Source organism: Triticum aestivum, chromosome 7D (genome assembly GCF_018294505.1).
Source record: "Triticum aestivum cultivar Chinese Spring chromosome 7D, IWGSC CS RefSeq v2.1, whole genome shotgun sequence".
Classification (NCBI taxonomy): Eukaryota; Viridiplantae; Streptophyta; class Magnoliopsida; order Poales; family Poaceae; genus Triticum; species Triticum aestivum.
The window spans coordinates 395,072,743-395,082,940 of NC_057814.1; positions in this window are offsets into that span (position 1 = coordinate 395,072,743).

A 10,198-nucleotide genomic window follows, 5' to 3' on the forward strand; every position below is an offset into this window, starting at 1 on the left:
AATGCGCATTTTGTTACAGAACCTACTAAGTTTTGGAAATTCACATACTTGACATGTAGTTCATATCTGAACACAAATGCTATATTAGTAATTTATTATTTTGATATTCATATATGAATTGATCGTCCAAAAGATCGAAAATTTGTAGTAATATCTTGCTAAAATATCCATTTAATTGGTCTGTGGTTCTACTTTTATCATCGAAAATATCCATTTTATCATCGAGCAAATTGTGACGATGGCATCACATCCTCCAACTTTTAAAAAAGGGGTAAAAGTGGCTCGGTGTGCTCCGAGAACATAAGTGCATTGTTATTATTATTTTGTAGTATGCTTATATTTGCAATTTGTTTGCTAGAAGCAATTGTGTAATAGCCAAGCAGGTCGCTAAGGAACGTATAGCTTAATACTCCCTCCGTCCGGAAATACTACTTGTCATTGAAATGGATGTATCTAGATGTATTTTAGTTGTAGATACATTCATTTTGCTGACAAGTAATTCCGGACGGAGGGAGTAAGTGATAGTTACCTCTGCTTTTGCTTTCATATGATGTCAAAGCATATTTCAAGTTTACCCGCGAAAAAAAGGCATATTTCAAGTTGAACAGGAATCGTTATGTGATGAAATACTATATGATGATTTTTTCTGAACACATGCAATTTTTATGTGAATTATAAGTGCATTATGTTTATGTGGTCGACTCACCTCAGTCAAGATTCTTTCCCATATAACGGTAGCAATTTTAAGGCGATATTTATCCTGATGCATTCATAAGCACATGCTCGTGAATTACAATGACATTTTTCTATCAATATCTATACATAAGTTTGTTCCCCCATAGTAACAGCTTGCCCCGTAGCAACGCACGGGCATTTAACTAGTACTCCCTCCGTCCGAAAATACTTGTCATTGAAATGGTATCTAGATGCATTTTAGTTTTAGATACATCCATTTTCATCCATTTTGATGACAAGTATTTCCGGACGGAGGGAGTATGTAATAAATGTTGAATTTTTTATGACTAATGTGATATTGATATCATGTTGCTTCCATTTTTTTTGCGGGTAGAAATTTGTATTACTCAAAACCTCAAGTCCTTACAATCCATCGCAGCCAACTTCAAAGCATCTGGAAGTCCCGAACCAAGTCAAGTCATGGTTCTACCCTCGCTACGAGCAAAATATGCTAAACTATCACTAACTTTATTTTGGCTATAATTTACATGAGTAATACAAAAATCACGGAGCGACAAAAGATATCTAATCTCCTTGATGATGGACGAGTAAACCGATCTATCAATATCTGAAGCTTGAATCAATTTTACTGCCATTAGGGAGTCCATCTCAACCTGCACTGGCAAGTCGCTTCTCTGGATAGAAAAAGATAGACCTTCCATGCATGCACATAGCTCAGCTTTGAGCGCGTCCCGACAATGAAACGATTGCGTACAGGAAGAGAAAATGATGGCACCCCTCTCATCCCTTAACACCATACCTACACCAGCTGAGCCATTCATCCCTCTCATCCCTTAACACCATACCTACACCAGCTGAGCCATTCTCTGCAAATGAGCCGTCAGTATTTGACTTGACAAAGCCAAAGCTAGGAGCAGCCCACTTGTGGTCTGCACTCTTGTCCATAAGAGGCCGAATTGCTCCATATGACATCAGGGACTTTCCCTTGGAAGGATCAGCTGCAAGATTAGATTTTATGCCAATGAGAGAGTCCAGGTAACTCTTCAAAAATCTGCGTGAAACTTCCATAGGTGGCGGGGCTTTGTTGTGAACAATCTCGTTGCGTATGTTGCTTCCATTTTACCTTCATATTGCTAGTCTGTTTGGTATTGAATATTGCCCACTCTCACATTAAGACATGATGCATACTTCGTTGATACATCCAAACCTTGTGGGATCGCTTCCTTCAGTTCTTCCACACATAAACTCCTATATTAAAAAAAAGCCAACCATTCTTGCTATAATGTTCTATAGCCATCCAAGATATATTGTAGTGTAACACTCATCATCGTTTGCATTACATGACTAGAGATGCCATTTTTCATTGACATCTTGCTTTGCATGATCATATAGAGTTGACATGATATTGTTGTGGCAAGAACACAGTTATTACCGATTCATACATGCTACGCTAGATTATTGCACATCCTGGTACTGCCATACATCATGTTTATTATCATTGAGTTGAGTTGCAAATAATGCAAAGTGTATTGTTCATCATTATTAGAGTTGTAAGGGCATATTTCTCCCTATGTGGTTTTGCTGATTGATGACAGTGCATTTGTGGACTAATCGTGTGCATTGAGCATTTCAGATATCTCATGTCTAGGCACAAGACGATTTCGGTGCCCCTCGGAGCCTATCGAAGACAACGGTTCTCTACGTTTCTTTTCGGTGGATTTGAGTCAGGAAAGTCGTGCTATTAAGAGGGGGTCCGCATCGGAAAGGTTAGGGTGGAATCAACACGCACACGTCTGTTCCTTCGCACCACCTTTCCTTCGCTTCATTGGAGCACCGTCCGTTTATCCTTGTCTCTGCGAAATGAAGGCTTTCAAATGCTAAAGTGTCTGTGGCATGCGATAGTACTGCTCAATGGAGCAGTAGTACCGCAGGGGCTTGCGGTAGTACCGCTCATGGTAGTGGTAGTACCGCTGCTTCTGGCCCTGACACTGGCGCATGTGGAAGTAGGCGCAGAAGTAATTTTTACTTCCGCCCCTACGCGGTAGTACCGCTCCCTACGAGCGGTAGTACCATGCCGGATTTTCGCACAGTCCTAAACTCAGCTGAAGTAGTCGTGGATGTAATTTATTTAGTTTGTGCTTTTTCCAGCCCAGTAGAGCCCTGCCTTGCGGTAGTACCGCAGGGGCGCGCGGTAGTACCGCTCTGGCGGTTCTACCGCTCGTTGCCATGTGCAACAGGGCCTCGTCTGGTCACTACCGCGCAAGCGGTAGTACCGCATCGTCCAGCGGTAGTACCGCAAGCGTGTGCGGTAGTACCGCGTGTCGTGGGCTGAGTGAGGGGGTAACGGTTGGATCCCCCCCACTATATAAAGGGGGTCTTCTTCCCCAAGAAGACCACCTCTTCCCTCCCCAAGCTCCATTGTTGCTCAAAGCTCCATTTTTGCCCGATCTCTCTCCCTAGCCAATCAATCTTTTTGATTTTCTAGGGATTGGTTGAGAAGGCCCCGATCTATAGTTCCACCAAGAGAAATTTGATTACCCCCACTAATGCCTTGCGGATCTTGTTACTCTTGGGTGTTTGAGCACCCTAGACAGTTGAGGTCACCGCGGAGCCATATTCCATTGTGGTGAAGCTTCGTGGTGTCGTTGGGAGCCTCCGATTAAGTTGTGGAGATAGCCCCAACCTTGTTTGTAAAGGTTCGGTCGCCGTCTCCAAGGGCACCAATAGTGGAATCACGACATCTCGCATTGTGTGAGGGCGTGAGGAGAATACGGTGGCCCTAGTGGCTTCTTGGGGAGCATTGTGCCTCCACACCGCTCCAATGGAGACGTACTTCCTCTCAAAGGGAATGAATTTCGGTAACACATCCTCGTCTCCACCGGCTCCACTCTTGGTTATCTCTTACCTTTACTTGTGCAAGCTTATATTGTGTTGTATTACTTGCTTGCTTGTGTGCTTGTTGTTGTTGCATCATATAGGTTGCTCACCTAGTTGCATATCTAGACAACCTATTTTGATGCTAAGTTTAATTTGGTAAAGAAAAGCTAAAAATTGTTAGTTGCCTATTCACCCCCCTCTAGTCAACCATATCGATCCTTTCAATTGGTATTAGAGCCTCGTCTCTTTATTAAGGACTTTGCCGTCCGAAGAATATGGTTGACACCATAGATGAGGTGAAGGAGCACCCCGGTGCGAGTCCCACTTTGTCTGTGGTCGATAGGGGATCCTCGGTCTCTCGTGAGGAGTTCAATGTGGCCTTGGACACATTGAAAACCTCCATGACGGCCGAGGTCAAAGGCATGCTTAAGAATTTTCTTGATGGTCTTAAGTTATCCACCGCACCGTTGGAAGTGGTCGATCCCACCAACAAGGTGACGGATGCTAACTCCAACAAGGGGGAAGCTACTAGTGATCAAGTTCCTTTGACTAGTGGTAGAAGTGGAAATGGCATCTTTGCCCATGTTGAACCTCCACTTACTTATGGAGGACCGGTTCCCTCCACGCATATGAATCATGTTGGTCCTCCTCCTAAGCTTGTGAAAAATGAGGATTTTGCCTCTTGGGTGTACCGCTTTAAATGTCATTTAAATCATAGTTCTACTAATCTTTGGAGAATTATTGAGCAAGGTTTCTACCTGCATGACCCGAGCAACTTCACTCCTAGAGAAGCCGCGGATCATCAATTCAACGAGTCTGCTCTCTTCATTCTCCAAGAAGCCATTCCTCCCGAAGATATTGCGCACCTCCGTCCTTTCACCGTGGCCAAGGAAGCATGGCAACATGTTGTTTCCATTTACAAGGGAAGCACAAGCATTCAACGCTCAAACTTTGAAGTAGTGCAAGATGAAGCCGATGAGTTTGCAATGATTGAAGATGAAGAACCTCGAGAGCTCTACCGGAGATTAACCACTCTCGCGGTCTCACTCCGAGATCATGGGAGCAAGGATACAGATGACAATTGGATCAAGCACAAGTTTCTCAAGTCCATGATGCCTTACCATAAGGCCATGTCCTCCGTCATCCGTCAAAGGCCGGACTTTCACGCCTTGTTCTCAAGTGAAGTGTTGGATGAGTTTGTTGCAATGAGGATCTTGGACAAGACTGCCGACAATGCGGTGTTGCGTTCTCAACGATCAAAGAAGCCCAACCTTGCTTTGAAGTCCAAGGCTAGTGTGGAAGAAGAGGGTGAAGAGGACGAAGAGGAGTGTTGCCCCGAAGATACCAAATATGCTTATCATGAGCACATGGCTCTCGCTTCACGGTAATTTTGGAGCAAGAACTCAAGGCCCAACTTCAACAAGAACAACTCAAGTGGCGCCAAGGGCAAGCAACATGTGAGGACATGCTATAATTGTGCCAATGTGAGCCACTTTGTTGCGGATTGCCCATATGAGAAGAGGGAAGACAATGGTGGCAAGCTTATCCGAAAAGACAAGGCCAAGTCCTTCCCCAACAAGAACAACTTCACCAAGAAGACTCCTCCCAAGGGGTTGGTGGCACAAGAAGAGTACAATGAGGATGATGACGATGAGACGGTTGACATGGACTCCGTTGCCATTGCAAAAACTCCACGGGTGTCCCTCTTCGATTCACCCAACGAGAACATCACCGCCAAGTGCCTCATGGCTAAAGCCACCAACAAGGTAAACCCCAACATCAAAACTATCATCACCACAAATCCTTCCTTGACGGATTGCATTGATGAAAGTGAGGGGACGAAGGAGGAGGAAAATGAATGTTGAGTCTTTTATGAGTAAGCTCAAGGGTAAATCCAAGAAGCACTTTGTTGCTCTCTTGGAACAACTTGGTGAAGCCAATGACATGATCGAGGCTCATGAAGAGACCATCTCTAAGATGGAAGGGCATAGTCGTGACTATGCCGATGAGATATTGGATCTCTCTAATGCGCTTGAGGAAGAGCTGGTCATCGTTTGGCTCTTGAGGAGTCACACAACGATGATCATGCTAAATTAAAGAAAGATCTTGATCATGCTCTTGTTGTATCTCGTGTGCTCAATTCCGAGAAGGCCAAACTTGGGGCTGACCATGCTAGACTCAAGGAGGATTTTGATTTACTTGACAAGGCTCACAAGGTCTTGAAGAGTGCTCATGCTAGCCTCAAAGAGTCTCATGATCAACTCCAAGTGAAGCTAACCAAGGAGAAAGCCACATTTCCTCATATGGTTTTAATTGATAATGCAAATGCTACTAACCTATGTTGTGAGCATGTGCATCTCATGGAGGAGAATGCCAAGTTGAAGGAGCAACTTGAGAAAGGCCTTGTGTCTTGCATACGAGGTGAGAAGAACCTCAACGACCTTTTGAGCAATCAAAAGGAAGTTGTGGGCAAGGAGGGGATTGGGTTTGCACCCAAGTCCAAGAATAAGAAGAAGAATGACAAGGCCAAACGACCTCCTCCTCTCAAGCAAACTTTTGTGAAGGAGGGAGAGGGTGCTTCTAAGGAGAAGAAGAACAATGGGAAGGGTGGTGGTGTCAAGAAGGGCAATGCCACCCCTTCCAACAAAGCGGGCGACTTTAACCCTTCTTATGTGTTATGCCGTGCTAGTGATGGGCATGTTTATGCCAAATTTGTTGGTTCTTCTTATGAGTACATTGAATGGTCTATTTGGGTTCCTAAGACCCTTGTTATTAACATCAAAGGACCCATTACAAAATGGGTACCTAAAACCAAACATTGATCTCTTGTAGGTGTTTCCTTCCGGTGGGTGATCATGGTTGCTCGATAGTGGAGCCACAAATCATATGACCGGAAGCAAGGACTTGGTGGTGGACGTGCACCAAGTTTCATCTATGCCCACCAATGTCGAATGGGGTGATGCTTCATCTTCTAAGGTATTGGGTCTTGGCAAGGTTGTCATTTCTCATGATCTCACGGTTGAGAAAGTCATGCTTGTTGAGTCCCTTGCATACAATTTACTTTCTGTTTGTCAACTTGCACTCATGGGCTTTGCCACTTTCTTGGATATTGATACCGTGGCCCTCTTGTGGAGCAAGACTCTTAAAGTAGCCTTTGTTGTGCATGTCGAGAACGGTCTTTATGTGATTAACATTTCGGAGCGACCCACTAAGACCGCGACATGCCTAATGGCTAAAGTTGACGTGGGATGGCTTTGGCATCGCTGTTTAGCCCACATCAATATGAGATCTTTGCAAAGTCTTCTCAAGGGGGACCATGTCCGTGGACTAACGAATGTTAGTTTTACCAAAGATCGTGCTTGCAGTGCTTATATCAAAGGAAAGCTACATGAGAAGGCTCACCCTCCCACGACTATCATCTACTCGAAGAGGCCCTTGGAGCTCCTTCACATGGATCTATTTGGGCCTCCATCCTTTGATAGTCTTGGGGGTAGAAAGTATTGCTTGGTGATTGTAGATGATTATTCAAGATACACTTGGGTATATTTCTTCAAGAGGAAGAGTGAGACCCAACAAACCGTCATCGACTTTGCAAATGAAGCTCAATGATACGTCTCCAATGTATCTACATTTTTTGATTGTTCCATGTTGTTATATTATCAATCTTGGATGTTTTATAATCATTTTATATCATTTTTTGGTACTAACCTATTGACATAGTGCCAAGTGCCAGTTGCTGTTTTCTGCATGTTTTTTACATCGCAGGAAATCAATACCAAACGGAGTCCAAATGCAACGAAACTTTACGAAGATTTTTTATGGACCATAAGACACCCAATGGGCCAAGGCAGCGCCTGGGGTGCTCCGAGGGGAGCACAACCCACCAGGGCGCGCCAGGAGGCCCAGGCGTGCCCTGGTGGGTTGTGCCCACCTCGGGTGCCCTCGGACCGCCTCTTTGCTCTATAAATACCCCAATATTCCAGAAACCCTAGGGGAGTCGACGAAAATCAATTCCATCCACCGCAGAGTCTAGAACCACCAGATCCAATCTAGACAACATCACGGAGGGGTTCACCACTTCCATTGGTGCCTCTCCAATGATGCGTGAGTAGTTCTTTGTAGACCTCCGGGTCCGTAGTTAATAGCAAGATGGATTCCTCTCTCTCTCATTTGATTCTCAATACAATGGTCTCTTGGAGATCCACATGATGTAACTCTTTTTGCGGTGTGTTTGTTGGGATCGGATGAACTTTGAGTTTATGATCAGATCTATCTTTTTATATCCATGAAAGTTATTTGAGTTTCTTTCATCTCTTATATGCATGATTTCTTATAGCCTCGTATTTCTTCTCTGATATTTGGGTTTTGTTTGGCCAACTTGATCTATTTATCTTGCAATAGGAAGAGGTGCTTTGTAGTGGGTTCGATCTTACGGTGCCCTCCCAGTGACAGAAGGGGAACCGACACGTATGTATCGTTGCTACTAAGGATAAAACGATGGGGTCTATCTCTACATAGATAGATCTTGTCTACATCATGTCATCGTTCTTATTGCATTACTCCATTTCTCCATGAAGTTAATACACTAGATGCATGTTGGATAGCGGTCGATGTATGGAGTAATAGTAGTAGATGCAGGCAAGAGTCGGTCTACTAATCTTCGACGTGATGCCTATATAATGATCATTGCCTGGATATCTTCATGATTATTTGAAGTTCTATCAATTGCCCAACAGTAATTTGTTTACCCACCGTTTTGCTATTTTTTTGAGAGAAGCCACTAGTGAAACCTACGGCCCCCGGGTCTCTTTCTCATATTCTTTGCCTTTGCGATCTACTTTTCCTTTGCTTTTATTTTCAGATCTATTAAACAAAAAAAAATACAAAAATACCTTGCTGTGTTTTATTTTTATTTATTTTATTTGGCGTTCGATCTATCAATCTATTACAACTTTCTCCCGTCCACGTGCCAATTTCTGGCGCCGTTTCCCGAAAGGGATTGACAACCCTTTAACACGCTGGGTTGCAAGTATTTGTTATTTGTGTGTAGGGGCTGATTACGTTGTGTTGCTTGGTTCGATAACCTTGGTTTCATCACTGAGGGAAATACCTACTGTTGCTGTGCTGCATCATCCCTTCCTCTTTGGGGAAATACCGACGTAGCTTCAAGCCGCATCAAAAGGAATTTCTGGTGCCGTTGTCTGGGAGGATCTTCAACATAAACCAGGTTCCTAATCACAAATCTCATCTCCTCGCAATTTACATTATTTTCCATTTGCCTCTCGTTTTTCTCTCCCCCACTTCACAAAAATTTGCCGTTTTATTCGCCCCTCTTTTTCGTTCGCCGTTTTCTTGCCGGATCTGTTCTTGAGTGCAATCTTGTTTGCTTTTATTATCGTCATGGATAGTTCTTCCTCTATTGCGTGCACTCCCGAGAACGAAGTTCTCAACTTTAAACAAAGAGGAGGAGAAAATTTAAAATATGCTTGGTATAGAATTTGCAATGCTCATAATAGATCTATTAGAAAGCAATCTATCGTTGTTCTTCTTCGTTATTTTTATGTGGGCATCACCACTTGGCATAGATTCGTCCTTGATACGATTACCGGTGGAAATTTCTGGATGTGTCCCTCTCTTGATGCTTTTAGTGCTACGGGAAATTTAGTAGGCTGACCACCCCTTATGATTAGTGAAATAACTTTGACTCTTGAGCATGTCATGGAAAGATTAGATGCTATTGAATATAAAATGCTTACTGAAGAGCATATTGAAATTTTGGATAAAAAGATGCATAATTTTGCTACTAAAATTGGATCAAAAGCGGGTGAAGTTTTTAAGTTTTTGAAGAAATTCTCTCTTGCTTCACTTAGATTTATTTGAGAGTTAGTAAGATTTTCAATAAATTCTCTCTTGCTTCACTTAAATTAATTTGAGATAAAGAAATATTATGCTCATGATCTTCACTTATATTTGTTTGAGCTTATCAAAAGCAACATATGAAAAATAGTTCCAAAGTGATAGATATCCAAGAAGGATATAATAAAAACTTTCATGAAGATCACTGGACAAAATAAACTCGATCCTTAGTAATAGTTTTGAGATATGATGATGTGATATGTGAGTCATCATGATGAGTAATTATGCTTTAGTAAGAATATTGGTGTTAAGGTTTGTGATTCCCTATGCAAGCACGAAAGTCAGTAATTATGCAATAAATTTATATCATACTCGTGGTGCATTATTCGGTGTTAATTATGATGCTCGCTTATGAGATTATTTGTTTCTTGGTTGGTCTCTTCTCAATCTCTTGCTAGCCTTCATTTTGCACTAAGTATGATCACTACTTGTGCATCCAAAAACCTTTAAACCAGTTTTGCCACATGAGTCCACTATATCTACCTATATGCGGTATTCTTCTGCCGTTCTAAGCAAATTTGTATGTCCCATCTCTAATTTTTAAAAATAAACTTCTCTTTTGTGTGTTCGTACCGCTTGCGAGGTGGTGAGGGGTGGCTAATATTTTCCATGCTAGATGTGTTATTCTCACGATGAGTGTTTATTCACTTGTCATTGCACGAGAGTAAGGCAAAGGTATTAGGGATGCCCAATCCCGAAATGAAAAATG